This window comes from Papilio polytes, unplaced genomic scaffold, assembly GCF_000836215.1.
Source record: "Papilio polytes unplaced genomic scaffold, Ppol_1.0 DF823510.1, whole genome shotgun sequence".
Taxonomy (NCBI): domain Eukaryota; kingdom Metazoa; phylum Arthropoda; class Insecta; order Lepidoptera; family Papilionidae; genus Papilio; species Papilio polytes.
The window spans coordinates 1,473,844-1,488,417 of record NW_013525694.1 but is presented as its reverse complement, the minus strand read 5'-3'; the positions used below and the strand labels follow the sequence as shown (position 1 = coordinate 1,488,417).

The following is a 14,574-nucleotide window of genomic DNA, read 5'->3' as shown; positions in this document are numbered from 1 at the left end:
GGTTTCGTCAGGTCCTTTAGTCTACAAGGTGTAAGATTGGCTAGAAGTATCAACGTATTAGATTAATTTAGCTAGGACATTTCCTATGTCTATGTGAGACCACAGCCCTGCGCGTGCGGCGCTGTCCAATGCGCGCGGACAGGTGCGCGCGGCTGCCGCGCGTTTTCATACAAAACCAACGTTTCACATATAAAAGGCACTTCCTTTCATCCCACAAGCCACCGTCGGGAATGCCCATTAATTTGCCAACACAATATTTTTAGTGCGCGGCTCGCGTGTAATATATCGCGGCCACGTGTCCCCGTATGTCGCCCGAGCAACGGCTGCCTCAAATTATTTTCGTTCATGTCACAAGATACTGCGCTCATCTGGATGCTTTTCCTTTAAAAATCACGCCAGTTGGTGCCTTTATAACGGACGAGGATGCACGGAGCGGACTTCCTTTGGCAAGTCTCTATTTGGAGGCCAACGAAAAAGATTCACGATCAACGCTTGAAGTAATTTAATCTGACCATGTGTTAGACAACACAGACTAAACAGGTCAAGCCCCTAATCAAAAACAATAAACAGATATTATGTAGGCTTTGCCATTATACCACTTACTGTCTTACTTGTCACGCTACATTTGTTTGCGATGTTTGAGCTGTTTTTTTTACTATTTGTAGAATATATGAAAATCTTGATACATAACACGTCATAACATATGTTTTATTTATTGATACGTAGAATTATTAAGTGGCGTTTGTCTTTCAGCAGTGTATATTAACATCAAACGGAGTATTAAATCAGGAAGGCGCCATGGTATTTCAAAACGCAGGGAAAATAAAATTTATGCCCGCCATTATCACGTTACTTCTTAGCTACGGATATCATAAAGTTTTTATTGTAACTAATATACGTCTATGAATAAGCGAAAAATAATTAATTATTATTTTTATGTAATAAATAGTAAAATGTGCAATTAATTACACTACTTACTAATATTATAAATTCAAAAGTTTGGACGAATATTAGTTACGTATTTCACTTCCCTATGTAAAAGAACATAGGCTAATTATTTTTTTTTAAATCTACGCGGACGATGTTTTGGGAAAAAATAGTTATTTAAGACGTATTAATTCCTAATTAACGTAATGGCATTAAAGTACTCAACCTTTTGTAACGAGAAAACAGTACATTGCTGTTAACAAATATATAAATCAGACTCATTTAATATTCTTCTGAGAAGTTGACAGAAAATAAAATAGCTTGAAATTAGAGACATAGCAATACCGGCGCGACACGATTGAAACAGCTCTACTTATGCCAACTTGACGTCTACTTGAATCAGAATAAACTCTAGCTTGGATTAAAGTGTGAGTAATCGTACATGAAAATGAGAAAAAATAATACACAATAAATCTCGGCAATGGTGGTCGCAAGTCGACACTCGCAACTGTTGTCTCAACAAAGTGACAGCTGCAAGCCACTTGCGGCCACGAATGTACACAAATAAATTAAACCTTATGTCCTGGACATATTGATTAATTTAATCTATATTAGTACCTTAATAATTCTAAACGATGATAACCGTTATTATATTCCATATTAATCATTAGGTAATTACAAGCTACATCATTGGTAGATAGCAATTGTTACTTTCGTTAAGAGTAAAAGCAAAATTCTTGCATTACAACTAATCATACTAATCTTTCTGATATCATAAATGCGAAAGTTTAGATAGATGGATGGATGTTCGTTAGAGTTTGTAGCCTAAACTGCTGAGCGGATCTTTACCAAATTTGGGATAGATTTAGAGGATCGTCTGGAAGAACACGTAGGTTACTTAGCTTTTTAATTTTTAAATTCTAAGCAGATGGAATCGCAGGCGAAAACTAGGACTATAATAGTTTAGATGGATGGATAGATGGATTGCCATCCATATATTTGTTAGAGTTTGTAGCCTGAATGGCTAAACGGATTTCGATGAAATTTGGTATAGACGTATAAGTACTCTGGAACAACATATAGGCTACTCGCTTTTGTTTTTTTTTAATTCTACGCGGATGGAGTCGCGGGCGAAAGCTAGTCATTACTAAAGTCGTTTAAATCATATTCATGCAAGTTTAATTTGGAAATCTAAAATCATAAAAATTGCAATTAAAGTTTTGTAATTAATGGATAATGATTTTAAATAGAAGATTTTGTTTATGTTCGTCACCAGACGTTTATATCTGAAAAGTTTTCACATGAGTCAGTGGAAGTACAGTCGCGTAGTCATAGCAACAACGTGCGCGCGCAGTGATTTATTTACAAGAGCCGGTTTCTACACATGCGCAGTTTTATTCGCACTAAGCACTCGCGATAATAATCTATTTCAGATTTATACCACTTATTACGAGTACTATCGTCGAGTTCTTAATGAGCAGCTGCGAAGAATCGTCATCATTACTTAGAGAGTTAATCAATATGAACATTGGTAATTTTATGTAACAATTTGTTAGTTTGAAATATACCCGAAAACATGAATAAAGATATAGCAATAAAACAACAAGTAGTTCAATTCAGTTTCTTGTCTATGGCACTCCCTTAGCGGATTGGGCCAGTGTCGAGTGTTTAAAAAACAAGTAAATCAACCCTATTTATCAGTCGGGCAACAAACACAATAGTTACCTAGTGTAGCTAGGAGCGAAAGACTTATAAATGTAAAAATTATCAACTGTATATTTTATTTCATAATTCTTTATTAATGTAACAGAAAAACGAGGAAGAAAAAGTAACAACTAATAAGCTGATTTATATTTGTAATCAATAAAGAGTACTTAAATCTGCTTAACGAACTCGAAGCGTTGAAAAATAATAGCAATAGATAATATTAATAACAAGAATCTGTACATTCCGATACGAAGTTGTATGGCTTAGAGTTGTTTATGTTTGGAAGACTTTGTTAGATAGTTTTGCGAGAAGTTTGATCCGGCGATAAGTCCCGGCAGTTCGGCCCGGCGCGGCGTAGGCGCTGCAGAGGCGCGTCGTAGTTGCGTTGAAGGCGCTAGTGCGTTAATCACGCGCTCTCATAATCTGCAGCGTCGGCGCCGCCTTGTTTGTTTAAGGGCTTGGCGCAAGTTAAACAAGCCACATACCAACTTTAATTTTTAATGTTTTGATCAATCAAAAATGTATTTATTAGTATTTCTGCGTATTAATGAACTAGTGACGATTAAGGCACTCCCGTACCAAATTGCGCGTCTTTGGAACCTCGTAACATGACTTCTACAAAGAGTTCATACGTGATATTTTAGTATGTGTAACTTCAGTCCTTCACTTCAATTATAGTGGAACAGAATCACAATTGGACAATGGATTTGGAAATGTGCCTAATTAATTCTAGATTTAATTAATATGTATATGGTTATCAATCGCTTTACTTACCATATCTCCTGTGTATGGTGTTGTTTAGTTAATTTGGTTTTAGGGCATGTATGTTTATTATGTATAGAATTACATATGTATGTTTCATAATTATTGGTTAGCAACTCGCGACTCTTGCGCCACACTCATCTCCGCACGTGCGCGTATTTTCTTAACAAGTCGAATTATTCGCCTCGTTTGCGTTTGCTCTAATACAAAGTATATAAACCGAATGACGTGTTAAAAAGATTCCGATGTTATTGTTTATAATATGAAGCTCATAAGTGGCTGCGAGCTTGTTGATGGAAGCTTTTAGTTCAGCAAGTGGGGCAACGACTTTAAAATATTATCTAGATGATTCGATTATATTTTTCATGTTTATGATATAGTATAATTTTGCCTCGTGTGTCATATTATTAAATTGAGTGTACTTTATATTCTACATTTAATGGATTTTTAATGTGTTTTCAATTTTATTGATTTAATCTTTCTCGTACAATTTGTCGTGTATGAATTATTCGAATTTATCATTAGTGTTGGCAACGTTTAATTTTGGTACTTATTGTATTGTAAAAATATAAAATTTATATAAAATGTTGGACTAAGCTGCCTCTATTGTGAGGAAAAACTATAAAAATCTGTCACAGAATAAAAATGCAATATCAAGTTGCACCATTTTTGTGATGTTACCAAGTTTTGGACAATTGTACATAAATAAACATAATCAACAAAGAAAATACATTGAAGATAAGCCAAGAACTATTTAATTAGGAGTTATAATTGAATTTTGTTGCTCGTATCAAGGGCGATACAAATTGGCAGATGCATGTCTGCTAACTTAATTAGAACCCTTCGACGTGCTATAGTACATATACATAATGTTGATTTTAGTACATATCGAAAAATTAAATAGAAGTTATATTGTTTTACGCATGTTTAGGTGTATATTTTTTTCTAAAAGCGACAATTAGTTCGTTCTTATAATCTATTCCGAGACTAAAACGTGTGTTCTCAAGAAACCAAAGAGACGAATCGATCGTAATCAACAAATTGGTGGACACGTGCGCGACAGAGGGCGCGACCGTCGGGGGCGGTGAGGGCGGTGGGAGCGGCGGGCGTTGTGGATTCATTACCGACAAACTACTAGTGCGCGCTCTAATCTCTATGGGAAACCTTTTTATTAAATTGCATAGTGGGGCGCGCCTTACTTGTACGGGCTCGCCCGTATGATTTCACATTTACTTAAAATAGATTAATTTGATTAAATGTTGCGGGTCGCTTCGGTCCACAATGTAAGGGTGAAAGAAAACTTATACATTCATTTTGTTCATATTCCCTTTGTTGTTGCAAACAATAGTCAATCTGGATGCAAAGAATATGAGTAATTTTTATAATTTACTAATATCAGTTATTTATTAACAGGTTTTTACAGTATCGTACAGATCCCTTTAAAAATATAAACTTGTATCATGATTTTCCATAAAATGATCCTCGATTCTACATACATTGAAAAAGATATCTATTTAAATACGCAATACTGGAGCAATATCTATTAAGAATGTATCAATATCAATATCTACTCAGTTTCGTAGATTGCTTCTAACATTTGCGATATATTTCATTTATCAGTGAGTCTATAAACATATTACTATGTGAGAGGGGGATGTCTTTATATTGCGGGCACGTATCGCGTAATTCAGGCGACGTAGCGCCGAGTGGAAAACCGTGTCCGGGTCCCTTTGGAGATATCGCGACTGTCGATATAAAATAGCTTTATTTACTTAAGCTAAGCCATCGCATATTCTGTTACAATGTTGCGAAATTGTATAAAATGGTAAAGTTTTAAATGTATCTTTTAATGGTTTGTTTTATTTTAAGATTATAGAAATCCGCGCGTAAATGTGCCTTAATAAATTCTTTGTAACACCAATAATATGTTTGTTTTAGATTTTCAATAATGAAACTGATTTTACTGTATTTTTGAACGAGGAAGTATGATTATTGGCTGAAGTATTATAAAACAAGGCAGTATTATTACACGGCACAGATTAAACAAGAAACATTTATATTTTTTAATCTTAGCCAATCAGACAAGTCTGATACTTCTATACTAAAATATTTATATATCCTTTATATACTGTAGATGAAGTCTATCTACAATGGCACCATTACATACAAACCCTTTCTACAGAATATATCAAGGGAATACTGCCACACCCGATCGATTGCATCATTGGCTTGATGCTTGACAGAAAAAATGGACCCTTTTCCCTGTAACCAAAAATAGGGTACTACCTTTTTACACTGTTTGTGTAATTTTGAGTAACGCTTTATTAACGAAAAATATTTTTTTACGCCTCGCGAAGTATATAGGTGTACCCATATTGTTAAAATATTTGAAATGTGAACACAGAAAATCGATACAGTTTTCCCACAGTAGTGCGTTACTTGCTTATCGTTTCCGTACTGTTTATTTCCGGTGCGCGGCCGGATGTCAGACCACGTGTCGAACCGGAAGCTAGTAAAAATTTTCGTTGACTCATTGTAAATGGGCGAAGGAATATTACATAGGGGTACAATTCACATACATTAGAGGGCCTTAAATACATTTCAGATATGAAATTACATATTGTTATAGAAGTATTTAGAGATTGTTCAACAAAATATGTTTGTTATGGAAATGCAAAATCAATCACCAGCATTAGAGAAAATAATAGGAAATCGTGCATAGTAACGCATTTTAATGCATTTTAATGATTTATCTCCGTAGTGATAAAGGCGGCGGGCCACGCGGCCGCCATACACACCGCCACGCGCCGGGCACAGGGCACTGGGCGGGGGTCACGGTGTAAACGCTGCATAGCTTAATCGATACCCTTTTAAAGTTACATGCAGATAAATGTTACTGGGGTGTTGTGTACCCTGTTATGGGAAAATCATTGGCGCTATGCTTAACAATGGTGGGGATTGGATTGTCTATTTGATATTATGAAAGTAAAATATGAAGTAAAAACAGAATTTACCATAACATTCACATAATAGCTTGGAAGACTACATATTTGTGTAAAAAATCTTCAAAAAACAGTATCAAACTATTGAAACAAATTAAGATAAATTTGACATGTTTGCATGAGAGTTTTTAGAAATTTTTAACTCATTAGCATGTATAAATTTCATCAGGCGTTGAATGTAAAATTTTGACTTAGCGATTTATTAGTTAAGGGTCTTGGCTCATACCGATTGTAATCGAATGATGGTCCGCATCACTCGAGCGGAGGGCACTCGACGTCGACGAAAGCCGCGCCTGTCAGCAACTTTAGTAACGAGGGCCCTACAGTTTTATCATTACATCACTAAATGTTAGAACCCGGCGTTGTTCAGGAGAATTTTAACATTGCACACTTATAAGAAGTCTACGTTTATCCTAAGTACTTATTACACTTTAAAATGGAGAATGACTTGTTTGACAACTTTTTGTTGTTTTCTAACATGTTATAATTTATGTGACTGCTTACTCGAAGCTCTTGCGTATATCGGACAATTATTAATAAGAAACTACGCATGTATACGATTACATATAATATATACAAGAGCAATTGCTAACTAATTCAACTCAACTACAGATAAAATACGTCCAGTTAAAAAGGGATGAATGAATACCACATTGTGAGTCTATATAAGAAAAAACTAGAAGAACGAGCAAGAACGTGTTCTAAGTTACATAACAAATCGAAGAGATAAGTGTAATGTACATAGATGTTTAGCGCTGGTCCGCGATGTCCGGGTCTCGTCGCGTGACCGTGCCAGTGTTTGTTCCCGGACAGGATGTTTGCCGGCCCTGCAATGCTAAGGGACTAAAAGCTAAGAAAATATTTAAAATCGAAACCCTCTCCAGTAAACAGGGAAAAAATCCTGATTATCGAGACAGATGTATGAATGCAGCTAGAAGATGACTCCTATCGTCATAGGGTTACCATAAATCAACGGAGAACTAAAATTGTCTGACTTTCTCTGCTTTTTATCGTGGAAAACAGAATGTGTGTGTCTGTATTTTAAGAAAGTTTTTAAACACACAATTTGATATTTGCATAAACAAATTATGTATTTTAGATAACAGTGTATTTTAAAGTATTATGGATTGATTTATCAAATTAGACTGGACGATAGTAGAAAGTATTGTTTACGTGTGGAAGTGCATTCTAATATTATTATGACGCAATGCACCTTACGTACTTCAAGTAATAGTGACAAGAGCGTTTTAAGTCTATAGAATAGTTTGTTTACATCATTTTTCAATTAAGTTTTGTGAGAATATCCTAGAAACAAATAATTTTATGGCAACACTAAACCATTTCAAACGAGCGTTATCACTACCGGTAAACATTGCAGCAAAAAGTTCTTTTGACACAGCCGGGTTATCTTACACAGTTTTTGTCGGTTGTATTTTGTAATGACACTTTATTTCGTTCTATAAATAACATTGTCCCGGTTCTGGATGCTGCGGCTGCGGACGCTATCAGCCGCCTTATCAGCGGAAGCCGCGCTCTTGACCCCCAACTGATACCGGGATTCAAAGCAGCTGATTTTGTCGCTTTGTATACGAAGAATATTGCTTTATATTACATATTGCCTATTGTATAGTCATTGAAATCAGTTCTTTTTGTACATGGTTTAAAGAGAAAACATATTTTTAAGGCTCCTACGTAAACTATCGTATATTTGAAATTATAATTTACTAAGGCAAATCTTTAAACATTTCTACGATTAATTAAAACGTATCAAATATAACAATACGAAATATTATTAAACTTTACGCATTATCTTCAATTACTTAAAAAAACTGTGCAAGTTTAGCATTTTATCTTTAACAGAAAAAATGGTTAAAGTTACTCTCAAGGTTGTTACGGGATGCTTCAAATATTTTGTCACCTTACAAGCTTTAAGATAAGATATAAAGTGGAAATATGCCATTGATTGCTAACATACTAAAATTATGTATACTTTTTGTTAACATTATAAATAATTAAAAAAAAAATGTTTGCATACTTGTTTCTTTAACGCTATATTAATTAACATGAAAAAAAAATACTAAACACTAAATAAATAAAGAGCTGTAAAGACAGCAAAAGTAAAAAAAAAAGCCTATGCGACCCTGCCAGGATTCGAACCTGGAATCTTCTGATCCGTAGTCAGACGCGTTATCCGTTGCGCCACAGGGCCTATGATGTAATATTGAAAATTTTAAAACATTAATCTAAACGCGTTGCGTAATTAAAAAGTTGCTATTTGAATGTATTTTTAGTATACTTTATAAAATTTTCGTGACACAAAATTTAAAATCAAATAACTCAAACGATAGCCTAATATGTTAATATGAATATATTGATTTTAGAAAATGACGTCATCTACATTTAAACAATAAATGTACACTACGTATTAATTATTTATAGATCTATAGTTAGTTTTTACCCTAATGATAGTGTACATTAAAACAATCATTAAATTGCTTTCAAAGGCCGCGTGCGCGCCGCGTGACCTTGTTAGTACGTATTGTAGCCGAGGGAGGCGCCACTGAGCAAAACTTACTAAAAAATTGTTATAAACTACAAGTCGTAACTATATGTCTTAATTATTTACAATTCGTAAAATCGAGGCTATTGCCAATGTTGTGTTGTGCGATGATTAGTTTATTATTTATTTATTGATTTATTAAAGTATAAGGCAAAAATCTCCTACGTTTCTCATTATGACATTTAGATATAAAAATAAACAAGCTCGTGTCGCATTCACCTTTATATCTGTGTAATGTTGACAAATCTCAACATCTGTTACAAATTCTAATAAACATTTATCTTCCGTTAATATATCGTGTACTCTATTGCTTGGTTATTTTTTAGCTGGAAGCGCTATCGTGACTGCTATGGGCCGTAAATTAGTGCGACTAGTCACCTCCGCCTATCAACACATCAGCATGCGTTGCCGCTGCCATCATAAAAATACGCTTTTATTGCGGTTTTTATACACAACACAACTGATAAAATAGTTCTAAATGTAATGTATTTAACTTAGTGTTTATTTAATGTTTAATTACATGCCTTTCGTAAACTCTTCGTCGACATATCGAAGAAGTCCTTCATCTATGCTATGCTAACGCCGCAGAAGTTTGTTTTGTCTGAGTAATAGAAGAGTATCAGGTCAGCTGTGATGCTATTGAGTAGACGATTACGATTGTGTTTCGAATACTTATAAATGATTTTAACTAAAAAAGGTTAGACCTGTACATATCAAACGAAATGTACGTGGTTATGTCGTTTGGAATGCAATGAAGACATGAGTTAGAATTCGACACATTGAATTGTAAATTACATCACCACTAAATCTTAAAAGTAGCTTCACACTTTTCTACTTCAAAGATTTTTTAGTATCCATTTTATCAACGTGTAAGATTGTTATGAGATGTTTTCAACACACTTTCACATTAGGAATCGGATATTTGTTTTGGAAGTGCGCTTGAGTGAGACGCGCTTCGAGTGGTGATTTCGACAGGCAAGTTACCGAGTGCGTAAGAAGTCGTGACCCGTCTTATCTTTAGTTAAGTTTCGCGTTATGTTTATCAAAATCTTTCGAAGTGTTGAAACGCTAAAACGTTTAACACTCCGTTAAGATGTCAAGTGTACAGACCTTTAGATAAGTTTCTATTTAGCTATTTAGATACGAATAACGATATATAAATATTCTACTAAAGAATTATAATCTCCATCTACACAATCTTGCAAAAAGATACCCAATTTTTATTAATTCTGCGTTAAATGTCGATTTAACTGAAAAAGTTGAGAGATTTTCGGCCATGTCTGTTACCTTGTTTTACTTCCTTCACGAATGTTTGTTTGAACTTTTATCTTGTAGATGTCAAACATATAAGGAAGCGAAGAAGACTACGAATTGCTTTTTATAAGCTATGTTTAGTGAGCAAAGGAGGTGAGAATTGCGTGGGCAGTCCGTGAGAAACGCAAACACCGGCGATCGGCTGTTCCCATTGCATTGCTTCGACAATTGTATACAATATTGTCTGTGAATGTAAGCAGAGATTTGATTGTTATGTAGTCTTAAATGTGTGAATATTAAAGTGTTGCAGTGAAGTAAAAGAGCAAGCAATTTACGTGGTAAGAAATTCAACAGGAGCCAACATCTTACCGGTGTTTATTTAGTTGTGTAATTTCAAAATAAGTTTCTTGATTAGACTGATCAAAATCCTACTCGAAGTTATGGCAATGAAACATATTTTAGTAAATACTAACCTTTTATTTAACCTTGTTCAGTAGTTACTAAGTTTTTGGCTCAAAATTTATTAAAGCGTAGCAGTACTGTTGTACTAAATATAAATTGTTGGTTATCTATGTCCAAATAAGCCCTTTTTATTACAGTGATCAGTTATAATAACTGGAATACGGGTACAGGCGCGGGCCAGTTGTTAATGTTAATAGAACCGAGCTGTTGGTGTCTGGTTGTCGCATCGTCCCTAATGCATGCACATGTCGTTGCATCAACTTTTCCGCCCTTCCAGCACTATGAATAATAGACCAGTGCAACATGATCTACCGCTCCCCCCGCAATCTTCGGTAAACCGGAATTAGGGGATCTCTAACTACGGATTACACAGGTCATTCTGTATTGGTTGTTTATGGTATGGTTTGTACATCGCGCTTTATATTGCGCCATATGGAGTATTAGCGGGACACTTGGGACGTGGCTGGATACGGGATTGCCTCGAAAACGAACAACTGTCGACTTACAAACGCACATGACTTTTTACCTAAATTAGATCTCTTCACGACTAACTCGTTTATGTTCACAGAATATGTGATTTATTGTCACACAAATAATTTGGACTCAGAAACAAGTATCACTACGAAATATACACTAAGTATCTTCATTAGTACAAATAATACATTCTTTGGCATTTAAAACTTATATAAGAAGATTAAAGTTACATAAAAGAAAAGTTTCACAGGTTTCAGTTTTTACTTTCTCTATAAAATGTTTATCTAAAAAATTACGCAAAAATAAGAAAATGTCAGTGCATTTTTCTTAATTATCTTGTCGTGTCGCTTTACGATTCCAATAAATTCATATCGCTTGGTGACTTAATCAAAATGTACACTTGTTTCGCCCTATGTTACAGGGGAGGCGAATATATTCATTTGGTCCGCAATATTTGTACATTAGAGGTCTCGCCTCGCTACCCTCCCCCCAGCCTCCGCATTTGACTCCATAGCTTTTATTTCCCTGTTGGGGAAAACGCCGCAGTACTACGGAATCACGATAGCTTTTCTTATCTCACAAATAACTCGAAAGTAAATTAACTATGTTAGCCTATTTGATTTTCGTTTCACTTAGTTATATAATATGCTTACATGCATGCTTTTGTTTATAAAATTTTACATGCCACTTAAATTAAATAACAAAATAACTGGCGATTTGTATGAATATACGTTATCAGTGAAAGTGAAATTATTCTGTTCAAATAAAAAAAATTTAATTTATTTAGCGTTTACCTATACTTTACTGCGAGGAATTAAAAACTTAGCCTATTTCAAGCAGTAATCTCTCCCATCCCGATTACTTCGTACATTTTTGCATTTATAATTAATTATTAGTAAGAAATTTTACCAGTATATTTATCAAGAATAAAAGCTTATCATTATTTATTATTTTATATACCTTGCTATCTGTGAAATAAATCGGCTTTTAATTATTTTGTTTACGATGTCCGTACATTAAAACTGGTATTGCAAGGAACTTGATTAATATGTCGATAAGGTTTATCAATTCATCCAGTACTGAAATAATCTATTTGAAAACAAAAAAAAAAATAAAAACAATTACTTTTAAGATACAAAATGTTTGAAGTCAATAAGCACGTTTTTAAGAACACCTTAGGTAATTCAGATATTTTATTCGTAATACACCATACACTAGTCGTGAAGATCTTTTAAAATTTTATATTATATCTACTGATAGAAACTTTTGAGTAAAGTATGTTAGTCGTTATATCTTAAATCTCTCTTCATTTAAAATATAAAAAGTATACATAACATCTACCGCATAAAATCAAGATTTAAATGCAAATTGTGAAACAATTACTCGAATTTGCATTATGTAATGCGAGCGTACGAAGTTTATCTTGTACCGGGAAATAGTAGGGGCTCCGAGAAGGGTATACGGAGGGTCTTTTCACCAAAGTAATGAAACCTTAAATCCCTGGTACGGACTCTGAATCCCATGACGGCAAGTCGTTCCTCAGGGGTGCCAGTTGGCCGAAGCTAATGCGGTTTAGTGTTTCGTTTCGAGCACAAATTGTGTTCATATACAAATACATTGTTATTCCTTTTCCTCATCGCTTCATCCAATTAGGTGTAAATTTGATTTGTGTTGTTGATTTAGTGCAATTTTTTTTAATTTATATCAGCGATGAAATATTACTTGCAATGTCTATCCTGTCAATTAATCGTTCTATACTTTAATATTCCATTTATTCTTATCCAATTTCAGTATTTAATTTATCGCAGTTGTTGTCAAATCTTGAAATACATTTGGTAGAAAAAAAAAATAACGGAGGCGAAATATAAAGAATTCTATATTTTTGAGCAACCCTAAGTGGTGCAGATAAAAGCGTCGGATGCCGGAGGCAACGCACGTGCACTCGCCGTAATGAGCGGCCATCTTCCCGCCGATCATTGCGTGGGACGACGGCTTTTGTTGTTCTTTATTTAACTGGCGTCTTGCTGTTACAACTGACCAGCCTTGAAGGTCTACACTTTTAAAAAACATTAACAAAAATACAAATGAAATATGCTTCATTGTTGTTGGAGTAAAACATATTTTAATATAAAACTTAAAAGTGCCATTATGCTTATTTTACGAAAAAAAATTAAAATAAAAGGAAATTCGCAGTCGGTAGGATTCGAACCTACGCTCCCAGAGGGAATCTGATTTCTAGTCAGACGCCTTAACCGCTCGGCCACGACTGCTACACGAGCTTGTGTCCAAACAATCTTTTAACAACTTTACACCAATCACTTGTTTTGCTTGTAAACAGGTAAGTTGTTGACCTTTACAAAAAAAGAATATGTATGCTCTATCTTTAGTCGAATAATAGATGAGACGTAAGGTCATTTACTAGTCTGCAATTCGACGTAAAACAAAATAAATGGAGCGAGAAATCCTCGCGGCGTGGCTGACCGGCAAGTGCTGTTTTATGATTATGAGATACGCACGCGCGTGTGTTTAACTGCGAAATTAATCACCGCTCGTAAGCAATGGCCTTATCTATTTTAGTTGGTTGTGAAGTGGTGAATTCTTAAGGCGGTCACTTTAAATTCGTTTCGGATCTGAAGTGACAGGTGCGGGGCGGCCGCTAATGACCGTAGCGAACATTTATTACACGTCTAAGAATTTTTACTGAGAAATTCGCTAAGAAATAACAACTTACTTTTATGTGATGTGCAGACGATTATTGCTGATTCGAAATTAATACTGCCAATCATACGTACTGATTTGGGAGTAATAATATTATTGGGTAAATATACTAAACTAACTAATTATTTTACGGCTATTACTCACGTCTATTTTTTGGTGACGGCACCGAAAGTTTCCCTATAGCCGTAAAATAATTAGTTATAAAAATGTGTTCGAAATTTAATTATTCTAAACTATTTATCTAATGGAGTGAAGGATACTAACCAAATTGCATAACCATACGTTTGTAAAATTTGAAATACAAAATTCTAATTAGAAGTTGTTTAATAGATACGATGATACGCAATTGGTTGTCGACATGAAAAGGTCACAAAGGATTTCTTGAAGTAAGTGTATTTACGAAAAAAATAACCTCTTCGTCAGCGCTGCGGTTAATAGTCGACAAAACAAATGGCAAACGAGTGAACAAGCGTTTTATATTTAGAAACAAGAGGATTGCAGTATGCTTTATTGTGGTGGCCGTCCGCAGTGCGTACACGTCGTGTCAGCTCAGCTGGTACGCGACTCACTTTGATTTGTGTACACGCAGCGGCGATTAAATAAATTAAAACGTATTAAATTGTAACATCTTGTAATATTTCAAGCAGTATGTAGTATGAACTTGCACGTGCATGAGGCGTATACTTGTCCAATGGTCGTAGAAAACCT

At 34.7% G+C, this 14,574-nt stretch overlaps 2 non-coding genes across 2 annotated transcripts; both read right to left on the bottom strand.

Annotated features, from left to right (window-relative positions):
• Positions 1–8,534: 8,534 nt before the first annotated feature.
• Trnar-acg lies at positions 8,535–8,607 on the bottom strand. Its single transcript has one exon. It is a non-coding gene; the product is annotated as a tRNA-Arg (tRNA).
• Positions 8,608–13,336: 4,729 nt separating this feature from the next.
• Positions 13,337–13,418, bottom strand: Trnas-aga. Its single transcript has one exon. It is a non-coding gene; the product is annotated as a tRNA-Ser (tRNA).
• Positions 13,419–14,574: the final 1,156 nt, after the last annotated feature.